At 27.8% G+C, this 11,740-nt stretch overlaps 1 non-coding gene across 1 annotated transcript; it reads left to right on the top strand.

The window, feature by feature from the left end:
• Positions 1-4,190: 4,190 nt before the first annotated feature.
• LOC137808879 (small nucleolar RNA R71) lies at positions 4,191-4,295 on the top strand. Its single transcript, XR_011080762.1, has one exon. It is a non-coding gene; the product is annotated as a small nucleolar RNA R71 (small nucleolar RNA).
• The last annotated feature ends 7,445 nt before the right edge of the window (positions 4,296-11,740 follow it).

Here is an 11,740-nt window from a genome sequence, read left to right as displayed (position 1 = left end):
TGTCAACCAACCAAAACATTTTTCAACCTTTTCAAAAACACCTAAGAGTAAAAAAATTGGTTGTTTCGACAAAACAACATGTTGTTTTTCACTTAGTTTGAAGAACACTTTAAACTTAAAAGATTTGAAAACAATTTAGCTTTAGATTCAACAAAGAGTGGATTACACAGATAAACTACCCAAATCCTACTCTAAACACAACAACAACTTCAACCTTCCATTAAACACTAGGATTTTGATTTTTCAAAGCTTTTGATCACACTTGATTCAACAGGAAGCACCATAAGTTTCTAATTTAATGTGTTGTTTAGTAAATAAAGTTGTTTTGATATTTGAACTCAAAAATGATTTATTTATATTCATTTACTTTGCTAAGGACAAACAAGATTCTAGGTTGGGGGAGTTGATAAGTGTCATAATTAAGTAATATTCCATACAAAAAAGATAGACACTTATGAACTTTAATTGATAAAATAATTATAATTAACCTCTAATTTATGAATTTTAACCTGTTTACATGTTTTTGGATTATGAGATGAATAACAATGATGTATTCCTACTTTTGTGATATTTTCAGGAATTTATGAAGAGATGAAGCATATAAATATATTATGAATAAAGATGTCACTTAGCCCAAACCCAATTAGGTTAATTAGAAGGCAGGAGACATAACCCTAAACATAATTGGGAAGATTAAAAGGAAGGAAACCCTAAAGGAGGCAATCGCCAAGGAGAAATTCTCTCGGTCTTCTTTTCTTGTTGTCCATGCTTGTAATAGCTACTATGAGTGGCTAATTATTTTCTTTTGGATTGAGAGTAATCTGTTCAAATTCTTATGTATTGAGGTGATATTTATCTATAATATTTAGTTTTTAATTGATTATTGGTATTATCATTTTATTCTCAAAGCTTGAAATTATTCATGATTTTGACCTTAGATTTGACTGGAAAGTATTTCTAAGAATTTGGCTTAAATGATAGAATTTTAAAGAACTAACTTTAGAGGAGATGTTGAAGCAAATGAATGAGAGAAGCATAAAATTTCATCAAGAATAGAAGTAGATGAATATAGAAGATTATCCATGGTTACTCCAAGTTTTCAAGAATATGCCATGTCTTGGTGGACACAAGGGAAAAATGATGTTAGAATTGGCAAAAAAATTGGAAGTATTGAATTGGAGGCATGTATGAGAAGAAAATTTGTTATGCCTTCATATAAGAAAAATAATAAGCTTCAAGAAGAAGAAAAAGAGCTTGTAAGAAAAGGAAGAAAATTTGTAGATGAAGAACAAGAATTCATAAGAGAAAATGAATTTAGAGAAAAATTACAAACTCTTATTATAAATAAATAAGAGAAAGAAAAGAGAGAAAAAGAGTTGAAAGAAAAAGAAAGGAAATTCAAAAAGGAATTAGTCTCTCATAACACTCCCTAAAAGCATAGTTGAGAAAGAATTCTTAAAGGGAGACTCCAATACTTTAAACTCTCCATTTCACTTAAATCATGATGTTAACTCTTATTCCCAAAAATCTCAAAAAACAACACTTTCTAATGTTGTTTATGAGTTAGACAACAATTAACACAAAGTGAACAAACATATCTTTCAAAAGGGCCTATTGTTTCTCATCAAAACTTTTATAAAAAATAATGAAGGGCCTTATTTTCTTACATTTTTCTTTAAATACATTTATCTTAATTTTCAATAAGGAACTTAACCCACTTTTGTTGGATGTTTATTGTAGATATATATTTGATCCTGAAGGTAAAACATAAACTTTGGGAAATAATAAGATTGTTGTTTGGGGAACCAATAATGCATATATGAGAACAAATCCTTCTGGAGAGGGAGGGAATGATGGAAACTCATCCAGCCACAACATCCATAGAATAAGGAGATTGAAGCCCTAGATCCTTGTTTAGGGCCTTATTGGCCAAATGGACCTAATTGGACTTTTATCTATCTTTTATAGGTCTAATAAAGAGAACAACTCTAGGAAGAAAGTATGCACAAAATATATTGAAGAAGATCGATAAGAAGAACTAAAGCATTGGACAACATACTACATGAAGAGTGAAACTCAGTTGAGATCAGTAGGGTTAAAATCTTATCATTTTGGGTCAAGCTTTAGTTTGAATAATTGTATAGAGTAAAATAAGATTTATTTGAGTTTAAAAATGTTAAAGAAATTTTGCCAAGTAGAGTAGGATTTTTGGTCTTGTATTTTAACCTATGATATAGTAGGGTTAGGGTTAGGGTTCTGAACCTACCTACAGTTTCAATTTGATTTCCATTGGCCCAAAGGAAACCCTAAGATGGTCTTGGAGGAGCAAAGAGGCGCACCAATCAACCGCACATACAAGGAAGCACACACATTACACGTGAGAGGGCATGGAAAGTGTGACTCACCACATGACACTCACTCATTAGCTCTTCTAAATCTAAGGTTTATTTTTTAAGTTGAATTTTTGAATTTTTGTTATCTTTTGAGCAGGCCATAGCACTATAAATAAATGTGCTTAGCTTTGATTTGAGTAATAAAATGTTGTCCAACTTTTGAGACACTTCTTGTTGTGACTTGTTAAAGTTCACTCTATGTTAACACATCCTGTTGTGACTAGCCTAGGCACCTCTAGATGTTGGCCTCACCTCTTCTAAAATTCTTTCTCTACTATTTTCACCTCATTCTTCCGCTGGATATATAGTTCTTCATAGCTTCCCCAAGTCATCTTCCATCTCCATCCAAAGAAAAATAAAAAACAAAAGAATGGAGCCAATCTTGTTTACATCAGATAATATTTTCCAGAGTTGATAAAGCATGCACTAGGGACTTGTTGAATCGCAACAACTTTAGCTCATTTTCCAAGAAAATGTTGATGTGACATATGCTTTTATAGATCTTCTTGTCAGACGAAGGAAACAAACATTCTCTGCAACATAGTTTAAGCATAAAGAGATTTGTATGAACTACAATGTTAGCTTCAATCTACGTGTGTATCATCTAAGCACATCAATATTTATAAGATATAAAATTGACTATAACGTGTTGTATCATCTGTTAGACGAAACATTATACGTCTTACATTATCTGTTATGAATAAACACTTTTTGTTTCATAGATGAAATGTGATAATATTTTATACTTTGTTATTTAAAAGTAGTTAATCAAAATATGGGTTGTTGAATTTTTCTATAACATTATTAATATTACATATGCTCTTATTAAAAAAGTAACACAATTATAATAACAAGAGAATAATAAGTTAACAAAACAATAATAAGTAATTTTTTAAAATAAATTTTGATGTCAATGTACATAAAAAAAATCATATAAAAAGTTAAAAAGTTACACAAATAAAAGTATTAAAAGACCAAGTCAAAACTCACAGTAAAGCTAACCAAAACGGGAAGAATTAGCTTCAATATTTCTAGATAAGTCTTAACTTATAAAACTTGTTAACTAGACCATCTCGATATATGATTATCATTTAAACTAAAATTAGCATTTACTTCATAGTGACATTGAAAAGATATGGAAGAACTAAACCACATACATTTCTCCCATCACAAGATCCATAAAATCATCATCTACAAGTTTTTAAAGCTAACATGGAATCACAATCAATCCATATATAATGTATCCTACATTCTTTACATATTCAATAGTCTAATAGTCAATTCCAATTGTGATGATTGTCTCAAGAAACCTCCTAAAATGTTATCACTAAAAAAAAATTACATTTAGCATGGATTTTTTATCAATGTTAATTAGTAAATAGCTTTTAATTTGCGTCCCACACACAATTTTTAAAATGTGAATGTTAATTCACTAGTGTCAATTTTTGAAGGTCGACTTTATATAATATCAACTTAACTAACACTATATCGATTCTATGTAACATTGATCGACACTATGTCGACTCTATATAAAGTCGACCAAGTCAAGTTTGCTGAGTCAAAATTTTATTTTGTGCTAAAATTGCATCTGAAGTACTAAGATCCAGCACCCCTTTCTTTTGCACTGTATATTTGTCATGTTGAGTTTGGTAATCTGTTGAAGCTAAGGCATCAATGATTCTTGTAGCTTGCTTTGCATCAACACTCATCATTGTACCTCCTGCTGCAGCATCCAAGATCATTTTAGTATCAGGCCTCAAACCATTATGGAATATGTTCAACTGAGCAATATCCTCAAAGCCATGATTAGGACACCTTCTTAACATCACTTTATAACGTTCCCAAGCTTCACAAAAGGTTCATCTGGCCCTTGCCTAAATGTGGAGATATCATACTTAGCCTTGATATATCGAGAAAGTGGGAAGAATCTATGTAGGAATTTCTCTTCTAGATCATTCCAGCTACTTAGACTTTGGTTTGGATGCGACTTTAACCATTCTTTTGCTTTGCATGCAAGTGAGAAAGGAAATAGACGCAGATAAACAGATTCAATATCATTTTCCTCGAAGCCCATGGTCCCAACCAACTCATAGAATGTGGATAGATGAGTATAAGGGTCTTCATGATCCATTCCAATGAATTGATGAGTGCCGATTAAGCTAAGAAAACCTGACTTCATTTCTAATGATTTGGTGGCAGGAGGTATGGCTATGCTGGAGAAATGTCTCGATCCTTGTTGCATAGCATAGTTTCTCAATGTCCTTCTAGGTGGATTTTGTCTATTATCCGCCATTTGGAACTCTGTTTGATTTGTGAGTTGAGAGTGTTGGAAGATTCTCCTTTTGCTTATCCTTACTTCTTCTTTTCTTCTATCTTCTTGCTCTGATTTTTTCTAGCTGTCTTCTCAATTTCTGGATCAAATTCCAATTGATCTTCAGGAACCTATCCTCTTAATAGCATGTGTTTAAGACAACTCAAGCAAGGATTAACATAGGATAAAAAAATAAGATATAAACAAGTGTATATAAACAAGTATATATATATATATATATATATATATAAAATATTCTCTTTTCTACTTGTTCTTGGTATTTTTGTTTTATGCTTATTGTTTGATTGTGTCATCAAAATTTTCAAAACCAAATAAGTTATGCTATCCAACAACAATGTATATTAGTTTTCCCATTCATAAAAAAATGTTGGAATCTAAAGAAGTGTCTCTCCTATCGGAAACATCCAACAACGAGGATAGTTTCTCCATCACCACCACTGTCACAGAAAACTAAGATTGAACTTATCAAAGCACCTATTCTGGATCTGCTATCGAACCATATAAAATTACACAGGAGTTGGAGAACCTGACGTGAGGAGAGATGTACTGGATGCAATGATTCTACAAATTACGATAGTAATATTTCAAAACCATATGCCCATATATTTTTGGTTTATTTCATGAATCATAGTTTGCTCCATTAGAGTGAGAAACCGGGAAATGATGATAGCATTCACGTAATATGAGTTTGTAAGTCTTTGAGGTTATGATTGTATTTATTGATGATAAGATAACATGAGGAGATGATGGTTGATGCAGATGAAAATGGGCAGAGAAGTATGGTTGATGTATCCAAATCGGTGAGTCAAATCGAGGAATATGAAATGGGCAGAGAAGTATGGTTGATGTATCGAAATGGGTGAGTCAAATCGAGGCATGCATGCATCAAGATGATGATGATAGAGCAAAGACTGTTGGTATGAAAGCACACGCAAAGCAATTTGCAACTGTGCCTGTGAGGCTGTGACATCTAGCTATCTAATCTGCAACCACTTTCCTATTCTCTTGTCTTCATCTCTGTTCAAGACAAAAACTACCATTTTCTCTCTAAACGTTAGCATCATTCCCTTTCTGGCCACATCCTTTTCCTTCTTCCTATCAAAGCTTCACTTTCAAATCACTTTTCCACTTCGTGTTTTTCATTACACTACGTACGTACACATACACATACATATAAATGAATACAAGTAAATGACCAATCTAATCTTTAAAATTGTATTTCAAATAACCTACGTCAGTTCCTATTAAAGAAAACTTATATAAAAAATAATTTTAGAAATAAAAAATAATTATTTACTATATTTAACTAAATTAGATACTATTTTAAAAATTAAATTATATTATATTTAAAATAGTTTTTATTATTAATAAAGTTTACAAATTAATTTATAAATTATTATTTAATTTACATTGGTTTATTAGTTTTAGTTAACAACATAGTAGTTAGTTGTTAAAATCAATCAATTTTAAAATCAATTTATAAATTATTAATAATAAAAAGTATTTTAAATATTAATAGTTTTTTAATCTTTAAAATAATACATAATTTAGTTTACTATTTTTTCGTCTATAAATTAATTTTCATTTAATAAATTTCTTATATTCTAAATCTCTTAAAAAATTAGATTTTGTTTAGGTATCTAAAATTGAACTTCTTTTTTCCTATTAAGTGATAATAGTAACATCTACTAATGAAAAATATATATTAATTTAAACAACTTGAAGAAAACTCTAAATTTTTATAAAATTATTAGAAATTATTTAATATAAAACAATAAGTTACAATTTCAGAAATTGTATTGATGAACTAATTTATAAATATCTTTAAGCAAGAGGTTCTTTTGAATTTAAAGTGTCTGATATTAAAATTTTTTTTGAATATTTATAGGTTAACCTATGTATTATTTTTGTTAATATATGAATTTTTATTTAGTTTTTTTTTTTAATATATTTATTTTTAATAATATTTTTTTTTATGTAATGATAGTAACAAATGGTTATTATTATTTGTCAGTATAGTTGAAATGTGAAATTGCATAATAATACTAACACGAATTGTTTTATAAAAAACCAATAATGCAAGGTTTAGTTCTACTAATTTTACATATTCGCAGTTTAAATAGCGTTTTTAAATAACTTTTTTAACTTTTAATTTTCGTATTTTTATTTAAGTTGTAATTAAATATTATTTTTTATAAAAATAAAAGAGGTGGATTGGAAATACAAGAAAAATTAATTTTTTTTGTTAAGATATAAGAAAAAAATAAAATATATTGGAAAATTACAAAGATATGAAAAGAGTGTCATTTTATTAAAAAATACAATAAAAATATGTCTATATTAAAACTAAAGAAAAAGATAGTATTATTGTGAGAAATCACTTAAAAAATCATTAAATAAAAATTAATTTTAAATATAAAATATAATGAATTATTATATTTATAAAATTAAATATTATTTTAGAAAATAAAAAAATTACTTATATTTAAAATAATTTATATTATTTATAAATAATTTTTAAATTAGTATTTAATTAACTACTTAAATCTTATTTATAAATTATTTATATTCTAAAATTAATAACTAAAACCTTAATAATTAATTAGATACTAAATTAAAATTATTTATAAATAATATAAAATATTTTAGATATCAATATTTTTTTAGTTCTAAAATAATATTTAATTTAATCAATATAGTAATTAATTATTTTTTCTTTTTAAAATTAATTTTTATTTAATTTTTATTTTGTAAAATAAGTGTATTTTTTCTTAAATTAAGAGTGCAAAAATGAGTTTGTGTATAAAGTATGATTTTACATTACTATAACTAGGATTTAGTATTTTTCATATAAAATATGTTCGCTGACGATTCGAATCTATTAAATTATAATTTTATCTAAATTTTTTGTGTTACTTTTCCAAAACTTAAACAACTATAAAATATAATTAAATAATTCTTATAAATTTATAGAAATAAAAATTTAAATCAATAAAATATTATATACATGTACAGTGTATATATATAATATAAACATTTGATTCAACAGATGATTTATAGATTAAATTAGCCAGCATTTAAAATTTCAATTAAGAACCGTAAGTCTAATTTCACTTATATTATGGATAGGGTGAGTTTAATGAGTGGGTACAATGGATAAAATGGTGATTATAATTGTTTACTATTTCAGTTTTAGTGAACAACAATTCTACTAAGAAAATCAAACCTTTAACACGGTTATAGTGCATCATTTTTTGTTCTAATAGTAGTACAAGGTTTATTAGGTGTGATCTATTAGGATTCTAGACTTTGCATATTTAGGGTTTACAGGCTAAAAAATGTGACAAATAATATAAAGGTGAATTTGCAACAATTTATTGATAATACACTTTTTTTTTTTTTTTTTTAAACCTACTTTTCAAAATATCTTGACTATCAAATTTATTTTTAAATGTTTTGAATTAAGTTTTAGTATTAAGAGTGAACCATGATAAGTTGGAATAATATATGAAAATTAAAACAAGAAGGTGGACTAGGAAATTAGACAGCTAGAACACTTCAATAAAATCTTAATAGCAAAGTGAAAATGAAGATTGAGTTCCTCAAAGACTAGAACACTTCAATAAAATCTTACTAGCAAAGTGAAAATGAAGATTGAGTTCCTCAAAGACTAGTTTATGAAGGGGATTCAAGAATCAAAATATGGCTCTTTGCAAAATCTAAACGAGAATATGGAAAACAAGTACAAATCTAGATGATGGAAGGATTTAAGAGAAGTTTGCAAAGTAAGAATTATGGTAGTAGGTTTGACTCTGATGTACAGTAGCATGTAGGTACTAGATCTAAAATTAATCTGTGGGTAGGAAATATCCAACTTAATATTAGATTTCCTAGGGTATATAGGAATTCCCTTCTTATAGAAAAACCACTAAATATGTTTGGAAGATGGCCAAGCACAAGATGAGTTTGGGATCTCAAATGGAGGAGAGAGTGATTTGAATGAGAAAAAACCACAATTAGCAGAATTTATGACATATTTAGAACAACAAACCATGCACAGGGACAAGGAGGATATATGGCTTTCGAGGGATACAAAAAATAAGACTTACATTATAAAATCATCTTACAAAAAGTTGACGAATCCAAGGGTGGGTGATAATCCAGAATTATTCAATATGTCGTGGAACTTAAAAGTATTATCATCCGCTCAGTTCTTCACTCGAAGGGTTGCCTTGAATAAGGTGACCACAAAACAAAACTTGAGCAAGAGGGGCGTGCAGTTAAGCCATGCAACATGTGTCTTCTATGGGAGAGTTGAAGAAAGTACACCACATTTGTTTATAACCTGCTAAACTTCAAACAAGGTATGAAACATATGCAACACTTGACTTGGTGTTACTTTGGTCACCAGAGCTCATTTTTGTAGCACTTTAATCAGTTCCATTGTTTGTGTTTTAATAAAGAGGGAAACAAATTATGGAGAGGCATGTGAGTTCTTGTCATTTGGTGCATTTTGAAGCATAAGAACAAGATAGTTTTTACTCAAGGAAAGGTTGATGTAGAGGAAATTCTTACTTTGGCACAATTACAGACTTGGGCTTGGATGAAACATAAGATTTCTCAAGCAAGCTTTTCATACTCAGATTGGATCCAATGCCCAATTCAATACATAAAATTGACAACCAAGTAAGAGTACACATACTACTTCACTGGAACGGGTCGAATTAAGTTAGACATAATATTTTGTAACAGAGGATGACTAGGGATAAATCATACTTGCTAGTCATCACTACTCTTTGTGTTGTTTTTACAATTTATTCATTTGTTCTTTTACAGTCGTATGTATCTATACTCATGCCTTTGTGTTAATTGCATACTACTATATTATAAGGAGTTACCCTTGGCTCATGCAATGACATCATAAGTTAATATAACAACTCATAAAACTATCTTGTCTAGATATTACACTTTTGCAGGTCAAGTAATCAGAGGGATGTCATATGGATATCTGTGTAACTCTATGTGAGCATGTAGGACAAGAACTTAACTTTTGGACATCAAAGCACATCATCAGATGGAAACATATGGAACTGTTTCACAATGTTCCAATACCATATTAAAGGACAAGAACATATGCAAGAACCATGTAATGTTGCCACTACTGCAGCATACCTGTATGCAAACGATTTTGGGTAAGGGTCTTCCAGTCTAGCTATTATCTTGTAGTTTTGTTATTTTAACATTATGAATTTGATCTAAGTCATGCAGGGTTAGAGATTAAAATTATTGGTTGTAATCATGTTTATACTAGTATCAAAGCAAAGGTATGATACATTTTTTTTCTAAGGTATTGCTTGCTTCTTTTTTGTAAAAAATGTCCATGAAGATATCAATTATATACTTTCTTTATATATAGGTTGAAGTATCACTCAAATACTCCATTTCATTTTATTTTAATTATTCTTTACTGAAAAAAAGTTATACACTTAATTGATTTATCATCATACATATTGTTATGTTTATTTTATTGAAATGACAGGAAATGAAAATATGTATGGAAAGTCCAATCATCCCTAACCCACATTTAAACACAACAATAAAAATTTTACCATAATAAACTTAAGTGACTTATTGGTTAGATTGAAGCAAATTGATGATTTAAAATTCCTCATCATATATAGGATTCAAACACATTATAGTACCTCACTTAACAAAATAACACTACAAGAAAATATTAAATATAAACCAATTCTAGAGACACAAAATAATTAGTTACTATATTAATTAAATTATGTTATTTTAAAAAGTAAAACATTATTCATATCTAAAGTAGTTTCTATTATTAATAAATATTTTTTAAATTGGTATCTAATTAATTTAGTTACTAACTTTAGAATGGTAAAGTAGTTGACAAATAAAACATAAATAACTAATTAAATATCAATTTAAAAATTATTTATTAATAATAAAACTATTTTATATACTAATATTTTTTTATAAAAAAATATATTGCCAATATATTATCACTCTAAATTTTAATGTTGTAATTAAAACTCACATATAAAAGAAAACGTGAACTTCTAAAAAAAATCCAATAAAATAAAATAAAAGATCTAAACTTTGGGTTAAGATAATAAAACATACAAGATCAACTCTAAACAAAAGTAAAATTTGTGATTCGAGACCAAACCAAAACTAACGAAAGTTACAAAATAAAAGCAAGTGAGACTTGGAGAAAGAATTTTAAGAACAAAAATAAGGTGTTAAACGAGAGAATAATGAGTTTAAAGTACGAAAATATTTCTAAACAAAGTGTTCAAATATATTATGACATATTAGTCAGACACTAAGCAAACCTTCTTTTACTTTTCAACTTTTTTTAATGGAAGTTAAATATATTTTTTTTTTCACCAAAAGTCCATATTTTCTTACATGCTTGGATATTTCTATCTCACATAATAATTCATTTATTTATGTTTATCTCGTGTCTAAGAATTTAATTTCACTTCATTTCTCTATGTATAATAATATATTAGAAATTACAAAAAATTCACAGCTATATTAATTTAACAAAATTATAGAATACTTCTCTAATTTTATGTATGCTAAAAATCAATTTAACTATGCTCAAACTTTATTATTATTCATTGTAACAAGGCATTTTACATTAATTATTGATATTTTATATTAATTGTCAAACTTATTTAGATGTCATTGGTATAATATAAAAAAGCAGAGAGAAGTTGAACATGATTATCAACTGATATAGAATGTATTATTTTATATAAATTAATTATAAAGGGTCATCCATGCATTTTACATCGATATCGAATATGATCTTTCACCGAAAGTTAAGAATCATTTCTCTTTATTTTTAATTTTGATCATACAGCTTGAGAGACCTTTATTGCAGTCCTCTAATAGTGTTTTTTTGTTATAATGATTCTTCCCACATCTCTCGAGGTTAATTAATGATAGTGCATAAATTATTTTCTTTTATTATGGAGATATTTTT

Source organism: Phaseolus vulgaris, chromosome 3 (assembly GCF_051622355.1).
Source record: "Phaseolus vulgaris cultivar YP4 chromosome 3, ASM5162235v1, whole genome shotgun sequence".
In the NCBI taxonomy this organism is placed as follows: Eukaryota; Viridiplantae; Streptophyta; class Magnoliopsida; order Fabales; family Fabaceae; genus Phaseolus; species Phaseolus vulgaris.
The sequence above is the reverse complement of the archived record's forward strand: the minus strand, read 5'-3'. Positions and strand labels throughout refer to the sequence as shown.